The sequence below is a fragment of the Bison bison genome, unplaced genomic scaffold, assembly GCF_000754665.1.
Source record: "Bison bison bison isolate TAMUID 2011002044 unplaced genomic scaffold, Bison_UMD1.0 scf7180017864305, whole genome shotgun sequence".
Lineage (NCBI taxonomy): Eukaryota > Metazoa > Chordata > Mammalia > Artiodactyla > Bovidae > Bison > Bison bison.
The window spans coordinates 101,603-120,404 of record NW_011494877.1 but is presented as its reverse complement, the minus strand read 5'-3'; positions in this window follow the sequence as shown (position 1 = coordinate 120,404).

The following is an 18,802-nucleotide window of genomic DNA, read 5'->3' as shown; positions in this document are numbered from 1 at the left end:
ACATAACATTCAGGTCATTGAAAGAATATTTCCCCCTTCGTATGATACATGTGTTGCTGGCATAAAATTATATGACTTATGTCCCCTTTCAGCGTTAGGAGGGTCGAGAAATCTTTTTCACTTTCAGCCTGAAATTACTCTGCAGTATAAATTATTACTCACAGTTCAACACTTGCTGTGTTCAGCCCAGAGGTGGCTGCCTTCTCAAAGGCTCTGTGATTTATGGGTGGAGGCAGAAGGGCGAGAGTGCCTCTGAGCAAGCATGTACCAGCCCTGTGTTCCCTCTGTCAGAGGCAACAGAAGGTTGAGAAGATCATTCCCATCAAATCATACAAATCAGAGAAATAACAGAGAAGCTTTCAACTCCATTGATATGGGAGAATCAGTGCAGGAGGGTAGGGAGAATCACTGAGGGGAACATCTATTCTGCTTCGCTGTTTCTTTATTTTGATTTTTGGGTTCCTCAAGACTAAAACAATTAGAATCTTGAATAATCCAAGAAGCAGACAATAGATTCTGCTGCTGGATTCTCTCTGCTACTTGCTAACGTTTGGTCATCTCAGACTCCATTGCCTCAATGTTAAAAATGGGTATAATAAAATTTTTGCTTCATTTACAAGGTTATTGTTTCACTCAAGTGAGCTGAATTCTTGGAACTATTGTGCGAACTGTACAAACGCAAATACTTTATTAGGTGAAAGTTGCTATTTTTACATATGATAAGTTCATCCTGGGGCACACCCTCCTCAAGGGTGATAGCACTTTTATTATGACTGGGTTGTCCAGAGGTGTTTCAGACATAATCCTGCTGCAGCCCTTCATCTTCACCCTGTATATTACAACCTCATCTTCACCCTGTATATAGCTGGTATTCTATATATATATATTTTTTTTTTCAGGTAGAAATCTTTAATGATAATTGGGTAAATGTCAAAATTAATATGAACAATAGACTACTAGACAAGAGCATCTAATGAAAGACTTTACTAGTAAGTTTCTATATATTTTTTTATTTCAAAAAAAACATTTTTGATTGCAAAGGAAATAGATCTCCAACACCTGTACTCCTTCATGAAATGAAAGACCTGATCAGCAACTGTCCACAGGAGAAACTAAACAAAGTTCTATCATTTTTGTAAACTTTTGTTACTTATATTAAACTTCAAAGAGTGAAAGCAATCATCTTTAGCAAAGTAGAGAATTTAGAAATTTAGAATTACTGATTTTTTTTTAATGGAAAAGGTACATTGAGGTTGTTATCTACCTTGAATTAATACTTCCATAATAAGCATGTTTGCATTAGTAAAAACTGTCTGGGGATTATACTGGTTTGCAAAACACTGAAATTAAAGTTACATAGTATTGTAAGCAGGAGAAAACACTCAGTTGGAAACACTGAAGGGTCTATGTTTCTCTGTGCTTCAGCAATCACTGACAGTCTAAATTTGGACATGTGTCTATTTAGAGAGGAATAAACCTCTGGTAGAGTTAGTGAAAGCTCTTAGCCACACAAACACAAAACATCAACTGAAAGGTGATAACAACACTTCTCATACAATCAGGGATCTTGGGCGATGTGTACTTGTAGGGGGCCAGGGTGATCACAGGCCTTAGTGGCTGTGAGTGGCAGGGGGTTTGGGAGTTCTGACATTTCTAATTAGAAGTCATTTCCTCATAAGCTATCCGTCTGGCGCAGACAATAAGGAATCCACCTACAATGCAGGAGACCTGGGTTCAGTCTCCAGGTTGGGAAGATCCCCTGGAAAAGGGAATGATAACCCACTCCAGTATTCTTGCCTGGAGAATTCCATAGACAGAAGAGCCTGGAGGGCTACAGTTCATGGGGTCACAAAGAGTTGGACATGACTGAGCAATTAAAAACTTTCACTTCACAAAAGTTGAATTTTTTTTTTCTTTCTTAAATTGGCAATTCAACTTTGACTTTAAATGTCTTTCAGGGTGCTTTAAAAGATTAATTTTCTTCCCCCTTGGAAGCCAGAGTCTGTTTTATGGGGGAGAACTCTGAATACCCAAAGGAAAAGCTTTCCTCGGATCTCCCAGTGAATCTTGGCAGATTTTAAATATAGGCACCTTCTTACCCTTAATTTCGAATTTCAAACATCTTTTCTACGTCTACTCTTTCTTCTGTTATATAAATGCAATCCCCAAAGACATACTTCTCAGTCATTAATAACTATTAGAAGAATACTATTAAAGGATCAATGTGCTAAATTTCAGCAGCATTGCTAGAGGTTACATTGATTTATAAGGTTTAGAGAGCTACTGTAGCTGGGATTAAAATTTTTTTTAGGGTAAGATGTTCTCCTATTCATTAACTGTAGAGGTGGATGGATCTGCTAATGTATGATACAAAATGAATCAACCAACCAAACACAGCTATTTAAAGCATTTTGAATGTTTTTGTCATGCTTTAATCTAAATTTTTTAAATATGAAAATATATCATAATATATGTGTAAATATTATAAATAATGCATATTTATAATTATACATACATATTGTATATAAAATGTAATGATAATAGATGTTTATAATAATTGATATAAATCCATTTAAAGGTTTTCCATAAGAATGAAATTCGTAATTTGGTTCTTCATCATAACATTGTTTATATGTATTTAAAATAGTAGTTGTTTATAGAAATTCTGCTTACACATGAATTCTCAGGAGCACATTTTTTATATTAAAGAGTACTTAAAAAGTAGAAATTGTTTAGAACCAAGCTACTTGGAATTTCAACTCTGGAGAAATGCTGAGGAGCACAGTACTGGGCAATATACCACCCTCACAGGACAGAATGTATATCAAGGAAGATTTCTCAGAAGATGTGATGCTTAAACTGAACCACCAAGGATAAGTAAGAGTTCCAGGCAGAAGCCCAGTAAAACGTGAAGGCACATGCATCCTGTGTATGTGTCTAGGGGGCAGGAGATGATGCAGTAAGGCTCTAAAGTAAATAAGGAAGGGCTTTGTGTTCTAAGTCATGGCACTTTTATTCTGAAGCCAGTGAAAGGTTTTAATATAAGTTTCATGATGAAATCCTGTTTCAATCTGGACAGCCTAGCAGGTGATGTAAATGACTTTGTCATTTATGTGACTTTCCTAAATATTTGACATTTCTACCTAACGTCACTCTCCTTAAATAATGTTGGAAGACAACACTATGGAGTGGGTCAGAGTTGATTGATGTCACAGTGTAAAAAGAAAGGGAAAATGATTCTGCAGCACAGACAGCAAAGTCTTTCTTCTAGTGATCCCTGGGCCTGGGTATCTGGAGACGTTGACTTGAGTGACAGCTGTCTGTTAAATACCTCCTTGTATTAGCAAAGCTCCTTGAGTGGCCTTGAAAATCACTGAGGTGCCAGAAAGCTTTATAATCCAGAGCTTAAGTTTACTTCAGTGATATGGCACAGGAATTGTTAAGTGAGAGTACGACCTGTCTGTTCACCTTAACAGGTAAGAGAGGCCGACAGTCTCTCCTAGATCAGAAAGGTATGTAAGAGGGGGAATGAAGAGGTACCTTGGAAAGCCGAACCAACTGAACCAGAGGCAGACTGAACCCACATCCAGGGTAGCACACAGCAGATCCCTGAAGAAAGAAGCAAGGTTTCACTCCATACTAATTTGTGCCAAACATAACTAAACGTCTCCTGTATAATTTTGGTTTGTGTGGTTTTAAGATTTTATGGGCTCTTGGAACCAAAAGGAGAGACCAATGAGGAAAGTAACTGTCAACACATGTTCTTAAGGAAATCATACATTTCAATTCAACTGGCATTCAGGCATGGTGCTGACATAATAATTTTCAGGCAAAGGTGTAAGAGACATCTTTTTATACAGGACTTCAATCAACCACTGGAAGTCCCTGTTGTAAGGGTGGAGAACCAAATGTGGGCTAAATGAAAATAATTTAATTCAAAGAAGAAGGTGCCTGTGTTAGATGAAGCAATAAAATGATTGCGATTTTTCAAGTTCACAGAGTATAATCTTTATGCCAGACTAACCTCTTTCTTCCTTTTAATTATCCAAAATTACGTGATTTCAAACAAATGTGCTGCTCTATACATGAGAGAAAAGTGAAGGTAAACCATTGCTTATTGGTTATAATTTCCATCAGTGGAGACATTTGCAGTTAAATCAGCTGAAAGTTAAGACTGGAGTTTCTTACCTGCTATGGGCAAGTTGCTCCTATCCGAGCCAGCTGAATCCTTACTCTGTTTTCTGGCAAGCATATTTGCCCAACACTTATTGAACATTCCAAGGTATATGCTAGGTAATGTGTCAAGTTCTTTACATAAATCATATTATCTAATACTCACAGCAATTCTGTAAGAAAGACCTAATTGTTTCCCCATTGTTATAAAAATTTATTTCTTGTTTGAAGAGTCTGAAGAGAAACAAACAAACGAAAAATAGAAGTCTGTATTGTTGTTGTTATTTAGTTGCTAAGTTGTGTCTGACTCTTTACGATCCCATGGACGGTAGCCTGCCAGGCTCCTCTGTCCATGGGGTCTTCCAGCAAGAAAACTGGAGTGGGTTGCCATTTCCTTCTCCACGGAATCTTGGGGATCTTGGAGATCTTGGTTCAATCCCACGGATTGAACTTTCATCTCCTGTGTTGCAGGTAGATTCTTTAGCAATAGTCCTTAGGTAAATGGGCTAAAGGGCTATTTAGGCTAAAGGGCTTTCTGAAAGCCAATGTCACTGTAGAATGTACTGAGTGAGTGAAAGTAGCTCAGTCATGTCTGATTCTGTGTGACCATGAACTCTAGCCCACCAGGCTACTCTGTCCATGGAATTCTCCAGGCAGGAATACTGGAGTGGGCAGCCATTCCCTTCTCCATGAAATCTTCTCAACCCAGGGATTGAACCCAGGTCTCTCGCATTGCAGGCAGATTCTTTGTCATCTGAGCCAACAGGGAAGCCCATAGAATGCACTAGAAGGCCTTATTTTTAACTCAAATTTTCAGAAGGGGAGATTGTAGTACAAAGTAGTTAAGTAACTTACTCAAAATCAGACTGTCTTTAAGTGGCAGAACTAGGATTTGATCCCATGACTACCTAGCTCCAGAGTGTAAGCTAACTAGTTTGTTAATTATGAGTTTAATCTTTCCTATGTCTCAAGTTTATTAGTTCACTTATGGCCGGAACCTCAAACTTTGACCTTATTCACACTTTGTTCTTAAAAACCACAAGCAATGAACATTTATACTCAACTATGATAACTCAATAGACAGGTATTTACTCAAAGTGAATTCATTTATCCTCAAATCCAAGATTCCTGCATAACCATCTGAGTTTCAGAGAAGTATAAGAAAAATTCAGGAGCACACATCTCAGTGGGTGGAGGAAAATATATTTTGTGATTTTAACCTAAACATTTTTTAGCCTGAATATTTAACTCATTTTCTTTTGCACTTCAAAAAAAATTATCATTCAAGTTCATGAAATGAAGGATTGTACATCAGAGATCCTAAGAAAGCAGACAGCATACTAACCAACCTTCTGAGCACTGCAGAACCTTGTTTAGAAACTCTGGTTAATAGGGCCCATTCAACTAGCCACTGGCTAGACTATATGTAATAAAGTACCTTAAAAGAAGCTCTCATTTATTCATAAGAAATACTGATACTTCTATTTAATGACTTCTTAGTACATTACTCTCTAGCAGAGAATGATCATATTTTGTGTATTTCCCCATCTCATTAAATGACAACACTCTATACAGCTTTTCAGACCAAAATTTTGGGCATCTTTTCTTTCTTTGGCTTCCTTATATCGCCAATCCATCAGTTCTACTTTTGAATTATGTCTAGTGTTAACGCATGTCTCATCATTTCCACCACTACTTGGTTCATGCCTCAGTCATTTCTTACCTTGGCTATTCCAACAGCCTCCCAGCTAGACTTTCTTCCATTTCTGCATTCGTCTCTTTGTCTTGCAGAGACCAGAATGAGCCTCTTGAAACGCACTTTCCTTCATATCACTCTTTTGCTCAAAGCTATCCAGCTGTTGTCCATCTGACTCAGAATAGAATGAAAACACTTCACAATGTTCCACAAGACTGTGCATAACCTGATGCACTGAAAACTCTCTGATCTTATCTCCTAACTGTATCTTTCTCATTCATCAATTTCCAGCCATCTTGATCTTTATGGTAACCGTTTCTTTGTATTTCTTAAAGTTCAATCATGTGAGAGTGCAATATAACAATAGTTAAGTTTGCCTTCTCTTTGAATTTCATATAAAATGGACTCATCCTACACATTGTTTTTCCTCACTTAACTCCTTTTGCTCAATATTGCTTTTTGAGATTTATTCATGTCGTTATGCATAGCTCTAAGTTCTTCGTTTTCATTTCAATATTTTATTTTATTGTGATTATTTATAGCTTATTTTTTATTCTATTATTGATGCACATTTGAGTTGTTTCCAGTTGGAAGCATTATGATAAATGAGGCCATGACCATGAATTTCTGTTGGATTCTACCTGGAAGTGGAATTTCTGAGTCATAGGATATGGAAGGAGAAGGCAATGGCAACCCACTCCAGTGTTTTTGCCTGGAAAACCCCATGGACAGAGGAGCCTGGTAGGCTGCAGTCCATGGTGTCGCTAAGAGTCGGACACGACTGAATGACTTCATTTTCAGTTTTCACTTTCATGCATTGGAGAAGGAAATGGCAACCCATTCCAGTGTTCTTGCCTGGAGAATCTCAGGGACGGCGGAGCCTGGTGGGCTGCCGTCTATTAGGTCGCACAGAGTTGGACACGACTGAAGCGACTTAGCAGCAGCAGCAGCAGCATGATATGGAAAGTTTAGTTAATAATTCCAACTTGTTCTTTAAATAACTGTGACAATTAACACTTTCACCAGCAGGGCACGAGTTTGTTCATTAATCTACATTCCTGCCGAATATCAATTGTTTTTGTTGTGTAGTCACTAAGTTGGGTCCAACTCTTCGCGATCCTATTGACTGTAGCCTGCCAGGCTCCTTCTGTCCCTGGGATTTCTTAGGCAAGAATACTGGGCTGGTTTGCCATTTCCTTCTCCAAGGCATCTTCTCAACCCAGGGATCAAACCTGTGTCTCCTGCTTGGCAGGCAAATTCTTTAGCACTGAGCCACCTGGGAAGCCCATATTATCAGTTAAAAAAAATTTTAACTCATTTGATAGATATGTAGTAACATTTTATTTGGTTTTAATTTCTGATTGCTAATTACATTGGACACTGCTTTTGTTAATATTTATTAGCCATTTGAATATTTGTTTTTTTGAAACACTAGCTCTAAACGTTGTCTGTGTTTTATTTGGTTTTCAGGTGTTATTATTTTTAATTAATTTATAGAAGCTCTTTATGTATTCTATATAGTATCCCCTTCTCATTATGTGTGTTGAAAAAAAATTTCCCATTCCATGTCTTACCTTTTCATTCTTTTATGGTAATTTAATGGACTTCCCAGGTGGTGTTAGTGGTAAAGAAACCACCTGCCAATGCCAGAGATATGAGAGACATGGGTTTGATCCCTCAGACAGGGAAGATCCCTTGGAGGAGGGCATGACAATCCACTCCAGTATTCTTGCCTGGAGAATCCCATGGACAGAGGAATCTGGCAGTCTATAGTCCACAGGGTCACAAAGAGTTGGACATGACTGAAGCGACTTACCACACATTCATTGTACTTATAGATGAAAAGAAGTTTGTCATTTTATTATACTCTGAATATGTTTCTTCCATTAGCATTTGTTTGCTTTTTATGTCCTGTTTAGGAACACTTCACCACAAGGTCATGAATATCTTCCATGTTATCTTGTAGAAATCACTGATTTACCTTACACATTTAGATCTACAGTCTGACTGAAATTGAGTTTATTTGTTTAAAAAGCAGAGGCGGGAGGAGAAGGGGATGACAGAGAATGAGATGGTTGGATGGCATCACCAAGTCAATGGACACGAGTTTGAGTATACTCCAGGAGTTGGTGATGGACAGGGAGGCTTGGCATGCAGCAGTTCATGGGGTCGCAAAGAGTTGGACTCGACCGTGACTGAACTGAACTGAACTGAACTTGTGTGATAAATAAAAATCAACAGTTTTTCTTAATGCAGATATTTCAGTTGATACAACAGCATTTACCACTCTCCACTGATTTGCAGTATTACCTCTGTCATAAATTTTAAGTGTCCATCTTCACATTTTAGTTATTGTAGATCCATAATACATCTTGATATCTAGGAGGGAAAATCCTCTCATCTTGTAACTCTTTCTTCAGAAGATTTTGGTGATATTTTGTAATGGTCATTTCCATATCAGTTTGATAATTATTTTGGCAACTTTCAAGACACATGCATCTCTTTTTGGGATTTTGATTATAATCATTTAAAAACTAAATAGATTTATTTGGAGAGTCTTGATATCTTTAAAACACGTGCTTAGTTGTTCAGTCATGTCCAACTCTTTGCGACCCCTTGGACGGGAACTCAGCAGCCTCCTCTGTCCATTGAATTCTCCAGGCAAGAATACTGAAGTGGGTTGCCCTACCCTCCTCCAGGGGATCTTCCCAACCCAGGGATTGACCCAGGTCTCCCACATTGCAGGCAGGTTCTTTACTGTCTGAGCCACCAGGGAAGCCCATCTTTAAAACATGGTATGAGTCTATTGAGAAGGGGTCCGAGCCCTCCCGGGCAACTCCTGGGCCCTGTAGCCTACCTGCTCATCTGTTCCCTTCCTGGAACCTACCTCCTTTTCTCCTCCAGCCTTCATTCAAATAAAACCTGTAGCCTTCAGGTTAATTACATTAACCTGTCAAGGGGTTGGGGTCAACAGGGCTTTCAGCACAAAGACTTCATCATTCAAGTTTCTTTGCCAACAGTGCCGAACATTAATACATTCTAGTTGAATTCAGTGGGCCACTTGTCCTCAATGACCTACATCTCCTTCCTTTGTTACTACATCTCTTACCCCTCTGATAAAGTGATCAATTAAGGGGGGAAAGGAGTGGCTTTAAGAAATTACTTAATTCTCAATCTCGTCTTTGGAGCGCTAAGAGTAAGAGTTTCTGTGGATAAATTAGTTCTCTCAATTTGAACCTGGAACTGTTCTTTAGGTATGTAATCCGTATTCCTCACCTTACCCACTTGAAACAATAGGCTTTTTTAAATATAAATTTATTTATTTTAACTGGAGGTTAATTACTTTACAATATTGTATTGGTTTTGTCATACATCAACATGAATCCGCCACAGGTATACCCATGTTCCCCATCCCTAACCCCCCTCCCTCCTCTCTCCCCGTACCATCCCTCTGGGCTGGTGCACTGAAACAGTAGGCTTTTATCATTAGAATGTTCTAGTTCAGTCTTCAGAAAATCTAGTTCTTGACTGTGAAGATCCAAGTGAGAAAGTAAAATCTTTTAGTAGGAACAAGATTTAAACAGTAAAGCTTATTGTTTTGGTTTTGCAGTTTTTCATGGTGTTCATGGTTAACTTTGCTTCAGATTCCTGATAGAGCCAGTATAACTTTGAATGGTAAAAGTTCTTTAAGACACGTTTCCCTCAAAGAGGCCATATTTGTGTTTCCACCCATATCCTGACTTTCTTATAGTTACTTTTCTTATATATACTTTTGGGTATATATTTTATACCCTGTATAGAGTTCCTGGGATGGAAGAAGTATACATTTAAAAACAGTGGTGAGTGGATTTTGGAGGTGTGTGGAGGGTGTGATCTAACTGAGCCAGTCTTTTTCAGTAGTAATGCTTAAGATGTTTGCCAGTGATGCACTTGAGTTGACTTTGAGACAGATTACATTAAAAAACAAACAAACAAAAACCCCAAAACCTTTGTTGGCAGAACTTTCCAAAGAGAACTGTGTTTGTGAATGGTTGCCTCAAGAAAAGTAAATGTTTGACAGAGGTAGTGACTTCACTTTCACTTTTCACTTTCATGCATTGGAGAAGGAAATGGCAACCCACTCCAGTGTTCTTGCCTGGAGAATCCCAGGGATGGCGGAGACTGGTGGGCTGCTGTCTATGGGGTCACATAGAGTCGAACACAAGTGAAGTGACTTAGTAACAGCAGTGAAACCAACTCTATTCTTCAAGTGGAATATTTTAAGTGGCTTCGAATTCATGCTGGCTTTTCTTTAAGAGTGATTTTAAAGAAATAGCATTTCATAGTATAGGCTAAATTAACTCTTCAGAATGCAGCTGTTATTGAATTCTATTTTAGGTATGTTCTAGTATGGGGTCGCACAGAGTCGGACATGACTGAAATGACTTAGCAGAAGCAGCGCAGCAGTATAGATAGGATGCATTAGATTGGAATACCAGCTTGAAGAGGGGCCTCCCAGCTGGCTCAGTGGGAAAAAATCTGCCTGCCAGTGCAGGAGATGCAGCAGGCATGGGTTCAATCCCCAGGTCAGGAAGATCTCCTGGATTAGGAAATGGCAACCCATGCCAGTATTCTAGACTGAAAAATCCCACAGACAGAGGAGCTGGTGGGCTACAGTTCATGGGGTCACAAAGAATAAGACACAACTGAGCGACTGAGCACAACTTGAGTTGAGCATTCACTTAGATCTTTGGTTTCTTTCAATAACATTTTATGGTGTGGTTTTTTTTGTTATTATTGTTTTGTTTTTGCAGATATCTTACACATTTTTGATGTCATTATTCATAGAGACTTGATGTTTTGATATAGCTTCAGATGGGATCAGTTTTCAATAATTTTTTTTTGCTGGTATATTGATATAAAAATGCACTTAATTTTTGAATGTTGACCCAGTGTCTAGTAACCTTGCTAACCACATTGATTGTCATTATTTATCTGTGGTTTCCTTTGTGCTTTTTCAAAGTAGATTTATATAATCTACAAAAAAAGTTTTGTTTCTCTCCTTTCAAAGTTTATAACTTGTATTTATTTTTCTTGTCTTACTAAGTTGGTCAAGACACCTAATACAATGAAACAGGCATTTTTGACTGGATTTTTCAAAGGGGAAACTTCAAGTTTTGTAATTAAATGTGACACATACAATAGGTTATTTTGCAGATATGTTTTACTAGACTAAGGAACTTCTCTTCCATTCTTAGATTTTTAAAAAACTGAATATTTTTAGAATTTTATCACATGACTTTTCATGTATTAAAATGACCTTATTAGTTTTCTTTGTTAATATGAATTGCATTGCATGGTTTTCAGATGTTTCACTCACTTGACTGAAATTAACTAAATTTGTGATGTATATTTTCCATTTTCTATATCAGTGAATTAGTTTTACTAACATTTTTATTATGGCTTTTAACCTATTTGATGTTATTTGGCCTGCAACTTTCTATTATTGTAAAGTTCTTTTCAGAAGTAGATATCAAAGTTATTTTGATTGTATAAAAATGGAAGATTGATGTTATTTCTTGCTCAAATATTTGTAAGAATTAACCAGGGAAATAAATCATCTGGGATTATATATTTCTTTGGCAAAATTTGTATAAAGAATTGAATTTCTTTAGTATTTTGCGTTTTATTAAAATTTTATTTCTTTTTTAATGTAATTTTTGATAAAAAAACATTTTAATTTTATCTAGATTTCAAATGCATTTGCATATATTTTTTCATACAATTTTAAAATTGAGTTTCATTATGACTATCTGTACCGTCTCTATTTTTACCTTGATCAGACTTGCTAGAAATTCATTAATTTTACTGTTTTTTACTTTTTCAAGAGCCATTTGCTTTGTTTATTCTCTGAATAATGTCTTTGTTTTTATCCCTATTATCTCCTTTTTTCTTTCCTTGAGCTTAATTTTGCTATTAAGTTTCTAATTTCTTAAGGTAGTTAATAGGTTCTTGATTTTAACCTTTCTTTCTTTCAAATAATACAATTACAGAAATTGATTTTTAAAATGAAGTAGTTTTAATTGCATCTCAAAAGGTTTGATATACATGATTTTGTTGTCATTTGGTTAAAATATTTTGTAATTTTATTATGACTTTTTTCTTTAACCCATAGGTTATTCTGGAATGTATTAATATTTATTAATTTCAAAATATTTGAAGAGCTTTTTTCTCACTTAAAAAAAATTCTAGTTTATTTCACTTGTTAGAGAGCATTCTCTATATTGATTGCAGTCTTTGAAATTCATGGAGACTATCCTAATGATCATTATATGATTAATTTTATAAGAATTCTGTTTGCTATAGAATATTTTTATTTTGCAGTTATTTGGTATTCTGTACATAATATGGCAAGTTTGCTAATATTGCATATGTTGTACATTTTACTGGCATTTTGGGCTTGCCTGGTGGCTCAGATGGTAAAGTGTCTGCCTACAATGTGGGAGATCTGGGTTCAATCCCTGGGTCAGGAAGATCTCCTAGAGAAGGAAATGGCAAAAATCCCATGGATGGAGGAACCTGGTAGGCTACAGTCCATGGACGCACAAAGAGTCAGTCATAACTGAGTGACTTCACTTTCACTTTTCTAGTATAAAATTAGCTGTTCAATATACTACTTTATATTAGTATTTAATTTTTTCTATTAATTAGTGAATTCAGTCAGTTCAATTCAATTCAGGAGCTCAGTCATGTCTGACTCTTTGCGACCCCATGGACTGAAGCATGCCAGCCTTCCCTGTCCATCACCAACTCCTGGAGTTTACTTGAACTCATGTCCATTGAGTTGGTGATGCCATCCAACCATCTAATCATCTGTCATCTCCAACTCCTCCCACCTTCAGTCTTTCCCAGCATCAGGGACTTTTCAAATGAGTCAGCTCTTCATATCAGGTGGCTAAAGTATTGGAGTTTCAGCTTCAGCATCAGTCCTTCCAATGAATATTCAGGATTGATTGCCTTTAGGATGGACTGGTTGGATCTCCTTGCTGTCCAAACTTGGGACTCTCAAGAGTGTTCTCCCATACCACAGTTAAAAAGAATCAGAGTCTTTTCAAATGAGTCAACACTTCGCAAGAGGTGGCCAAAGTACTGGAGTTTCAGCTTTAGCATCATTCCTTCCAAAGAAATCCCAGGGCTGATTTCCTTCAGAATAGACTGGTTGGATCTCCTTGCAGTCCAAGGGACTATCAAGAGTCTTCTCCAACACCACAGTTCAAAAGCATCAATTCTTCGGTTCTCAGCCTTCTTTACAGTCCAACTCTCATATCCATACATGACTACTGGAAAAAACATAGCTTTGACTAGATGGACCTTTGTTGGCAAAGTAATGTCTCTGCTTTTGAATATGCTATCTAGGTTGGTCATAACTTTCCTTCCAAGGAGTAAGCATCTTTTAATTTCATGGCTTCAGTCACCATCTGCAGTGATTTTGGAGCCCAGAAAAATTAAATCTGACACTGTTTCCCCATCTATTTCCCATGAAGTGATGGGAACAGATGCCATGATCTTCGTTTTCTGAATGTTAAGCTTTAAGCCAACATTTTCACTCTCCTCCTTCACTTTCATCAAGAAGTCTTTTAGTTCCTCTTCACTTTCTGCCATAAGGGTGGTGTCATCTGCATATCTGAGGTTATTGATATTTCTCCTGGCAATCTTGATTCCAGCTTGTGCTTCTTCCAGCTCAGCGTTTCTCATGATATACTCTGCATATAAGTTAAAAGAGCAGGCTGACAATATATAGCCTTGATGTACTCCTTTTCATATTTGGAACCAGTCTGTTGTTCCATGTTCAGTTGTAACTGTTGCTTCCTGACCTGCATATAGATTTCTCAAGAGGCACGTCAGGTGGTCTGGCATTCCCATCTCTTTCAGAATTTTCCACAGTTTATTGTGATCCATACAGTCAAAGGCTTGGGCATAACAAGAAAGCAGAAAGCAATGTTTTTCTGGAACTCTCTTGCTTTTTCGATGATCCAGTAGATCTTGGCAATTTGATCTCTGGTTCCTCTGCCTTTTCTAAAACCAGCTTGAACATCTGGCAGTTCACGGTTCACGTATTGCTGAAGCCTGACTTGGAGTATATTGAGCATTACTTTACTAGCGTGTGAGATGAGTGCAATTGTGTGGTAGTTTGAGCATTCTTTGGCATTGCCTTTCTTTGGGATTGGAATGAAAACTGACCTATTCCAGTCCTGTGGCCACTGCTGAGTTTTCCAAATTTGCTGACATATTGAGTGCAGCACTTTCACAGCATCATCTTTCAGGATTTGAAATAGCTCCACTGGAATTCCATCACCTCCACTAGCTTTGTTCGTAGTGATGTTTTCTAAAAAGCCCACTTGACTTCACATTCCAGGATGTCTGGCTCTAGGTGAGTGATCACACCATCGTGATTATTTTGGTCATGAAGATCTTTTTTGTACAGTTCTTCTGTGTATTCTTGCCACCTCTTCTTAATATCTTCTGCTTCTTTTACTGCTACTGCTACTAAGTCGCTTCAGTCATGTCCAACTCTGTGTGACTCCAGAGTCCCTGGGATTCTCCAGGCAAGAACACTGGAGTGGGTTAGGTCCATACCATTTCTGTCCTTTATCAAGTCCATCTTTGCATGAAATGTTCCCTTGGTATCTCTAATTTTCCTGAAGAGATCTCTAGTCTTTCCCATTCTGTTGTTTTCCTCTATTTCTTTGCATTGATCGCTGAAGAAGGCTTTCTTATCTCTTCTTGCTATTCTTGGAACTCTCCATTCAGATGCTTATATCTTTCCTTTTCTCCTTTGCTTTTCACTTCTAGGTTGGTTATAATTTTTCTTCCAAAGAGCAAGTGTCTTCTAATGTTGTGGCTGCAGTCACCATCTGCAGTGATTTGGGAGCCCAAGATAATAAATTCTGTCACTGTTTCCATTGTTTCCCCATATATTTGCCATGAAGTGATGGGACCAGATCCAATGATCTTAGGTTTCTGAATGTTGAGTTTTAACTTTTTCACTCTCCTCTTTCACTTTCATCAAGAGGCTCTTTAGTTCTTCTTTGCTTTCTGCCATAAGTGTAATGTCATCTGCATATCTGAGGTTATTGACATTTCTTCCACAATCTTGATTCCAACTTGTGCTTCATCCAGTCCAGCATTTCTCATGATGTACTCTGCATATAAGTTAAATAAGCAGGGTGACAATATACAGCCTTGATGTACTCCTTTTCCTATTTGGATCCAGCCTGTTGCTCCATGTCCAGCCCTAACTGTTGCTTCTTGACCTGCATACAGATTTCTCAGGAGGCAGGTCAGGTGGTCTGGTATTCCCATCTTTCTTAGAATTTGCCACAGTTGGTTGTGATCCACACAGTCAAAAGCTTTGGCATAGTCAATAAAGCAGAAGTAGATGTTTTTCTGGAACTCTCTTGCTCTTTTGATGATCCAGCGGATGTTGGCAATTTGATCTCTGGTTCCTCTGCCTTTTCTACATCCAGCTTGAACATCTGGATGTTCTCAGTTCACATACTGTTGAAGCCTGGTTTGGAGAATTTTGAGCATAATTTTGCTAGTGTTGCTGCTTCTGCTGTCGCTTCAGTTGTGTTCGGCCCTGTGTGACCCCATAGACCACGGCCCATGAGGCTCCCCCATCCCTGGGATTCTCCAGGTAAGAACACTGGAGCGGGTTGCCATTTCCTTCTCTGCTAGTGTTGAGATGAGTGCAATTGTCCTGTAGTTTGAGCATTCTTTGGCATTGCTTTTCTTTGGGATTGGAAGGAAAACTGATGTTTTCCAGTCCTGTGGCCACTTCTGAGTTTTTCAAATTTGCTGGCATATTGAGTGCAGCACTTTCACAGCATCATCTTTTAGGATTTGAAATAGCTCAACTGGAATTCCACCATCTCCACTAGCTTTGTTCATAGTGATGCTTCCTTCCTAAGGCCTATTTGACTTAACATTCCAGGATATCTGGCTTTAGGTTAGTGATCATGCCATTATGATTATCTGGGTCATGAAAATCTTTTTTGTATATTTCTTCGGTGTATTCTTAATTAGATATATTAAAATGAAGCAAATAATTTTGCTTCTTCCTTTGGTTCTTTCAATTTTTGCTCTCCATAGCTTTATCATATTTTTTTACGTATATACATATTTAGAATCATTATTTTTCTCTTCACCTACCTTCCATTTCACATATTTTTTTTCATTGGCTGTATCTAACCTTTTCTCAACCAATCTTAAAATTGGCTATTACAGAATTTTCATTTGGTTTCTTTTCTTATATTGTAATTTCTAGAGCTCTGCTGAAATTCTCAATCTAATTCATGTTCTGTGAAAATAACAAGCATTTTATTTTAAAGTCACTATTTGATATCTCCAGTACTGGTGTGTCCCGCTGGCTTGTTTCTCTTATCTGTTGTTTCTTTTGGTTTCGGTTTAGTTTAGCTTATTTCCTATTGTGTTGTTACTTTTGATTTTATGCCAAATATCTTATTTATAAAATTGTTGACAGCAATAATTTGAGATCAGATATTTTTACATTCTTCTAAGAAGATTTTAATTTATTTCAGTCAGGGATTGGAAGTAATAGAAATTCAGCATCATCTTAGTCCAAATCCAGAGACTGAATCAATCGGAATCTGAGCTACAGGCACCTCAAGAGTGGTCTTTTGTAATTTCATTCTCACTCTTGGGTGTGACATTTCAGATATGAACCCAAAGAGTGGGAGGTAGTTATCAGGATAAAGTCTTCTAACTTGTTGGGTCCCAGACTCTAATAGCCGTGTGTGTCTTTCAAAATCATAGTGCAGTCCCTAGCACCCACTCTGGAATTTACTAACGCTCCATAAAAAAGTGATACCTACACAGCTCTCAACTCTCTAGGTCTCTGTTCTCTTGCTCTGGTAAACCCCTACTATCATATTGGTCCTTTAATTCCATTAATAGTTTTAAACAGTATTTTTTCCAGTTGTTTTGTTTTCTCTTAGATAAGATTTCCCTGCATTTCTCGACCCATTAATTGAGCTATATGTTTCTTTACAATACTTAGCACCACCCCAATTCAAATCCATCTTTTCTTCTTACCTATCTTCTCTCACTGAAATGTAAATTAAGTTCCATGAAGAGATGGACTGTTTGATTTTTTTAAATGTTGATTTTATTTAATAATGATTCCCAAAGATCTATAAAGCTTCCTGAGGTATCAGTTCAGTTCAGTTGCTCAGTTGTGTCTAACTCTTTGCGACCCCATTGACTGCAGCATGCCAGCCTTCCCTGTCCATCACCAATTCCCAGAGCTTATTTAAACTCATGTCCATCAAGTCAGTGGTGCCATCCAACCATCTCATCCTCTGTCATTCCCTTCTCTTTCCACCTTCAATCTTTGCTAGCATCAGGGTCTTTTCCAATGAGACTGTTCTTTGCATCAGGTGGCCAAAGTACTGGAGTTTCAACTTCAGCATCAGTCCTTCCAGTGAATATTCAGGATTGATTTCCTTTAGGATGGACTGGTTGGATCATATCCTGATGCATAGTAGATAATAACAATGAAAAAAGTAAACAGATGTATATTTATCAATTATGACAGATGCTTTATCTATGTATTATATCTGTTAAAGTGATTTTACATGAATATACACACTTGATCATTGCAACAATCTTGTGAGGTGTGATTATTGGTGCATTTGTCAGATGAGAAAAGCCAAAATATAGGGACTTTTCTGGTGATCCACAGGTTAAGACTTTGACTTATAATGCAGGGAGTTTGGGTTCAATCCCTGGTCTGGTAGCTAAGGTTCCCACATGCCTCAGGTCTCTGTCCCTCAGAAAACCAAAACAAAACAGAAACAATATTGTAGCAAATTCAATAAAGACTTAAAAACAAAAAAGAAAGAAAACTGAGGTACAGAGAGACTGTGGCCAACCCTTGATTCCACAAATAAGTTTCAAGTATTTTATTTGAATTTACATATTCAAAATCAAACTTTGAAATGTAGATTTGTAGCTATTGAGTTATAATTTGATATTTGCTTACATCTGGTGGCTGAGATGGTAAAGCGTTAGTCTGCAGTGCGGGAGACCTGGATTCAATCCCTTTGTTGGGAAGATCCCTGGGAGAAGGATATGGCAGCCCACTCTAGTACTCTCTCCTGGAAAATCCCATGGATGGAGGAGCCATGGGGTTGCAAATAGTCGGACACTACTGAGCGACTTCACTTTCACTTTACACAGGAAAAACATATGTGTTTATTATCTAACAATTTGAAATCCTTCATAATTTGGAAATTCTTCCTCATAAGTGATTTCTTTAAAATCATACCTTAGATGCCAGAATTTACTATTCATAATCCATGCTTCCTAGAAATTTTAAGGTAGCATGGAGAAATCAACAGTGGTAAAATGTTTGTATCCCCAATTAAATGGACGGTATTTAAGTATTTAAAAAAAATAATAAAACTACTTGTTTTTAGAAACATAGTTTTCTCACCTCCTTCAAATCTGAGAACTCTCAAATATTATTATCAAAATGTTTCAGATTAAATAATTGGGACCTAAAAATAGGATTTTTTCTCTTATTATGAAGGTTATAACTTTTTATCCAGACAATAGATAAAAATATAGATATAAATATAGAAAAAAACCTTAAAACATTCTTTAATAAATAGCCCTTATTAGTAGTTTTATTAATAACTTCATATACACTCACATGAACTTTCCAGGAGGCTCAGTGGTAAAGAATCCACCTGCCTATGCAGGAGATGACATGGGTTTGATCTTTGGGTCAGGAAGATCCCCTGGAGAAGGAAATTGCTACCCACTCCAGTATTCTTGCCTGGGAAGTCCCATGACAGAGGAGTCTGTAGAGTCACAAAAGAGTCAGACACAACTTAGCAACTAAGCAACAAGAACAACACACACACACAT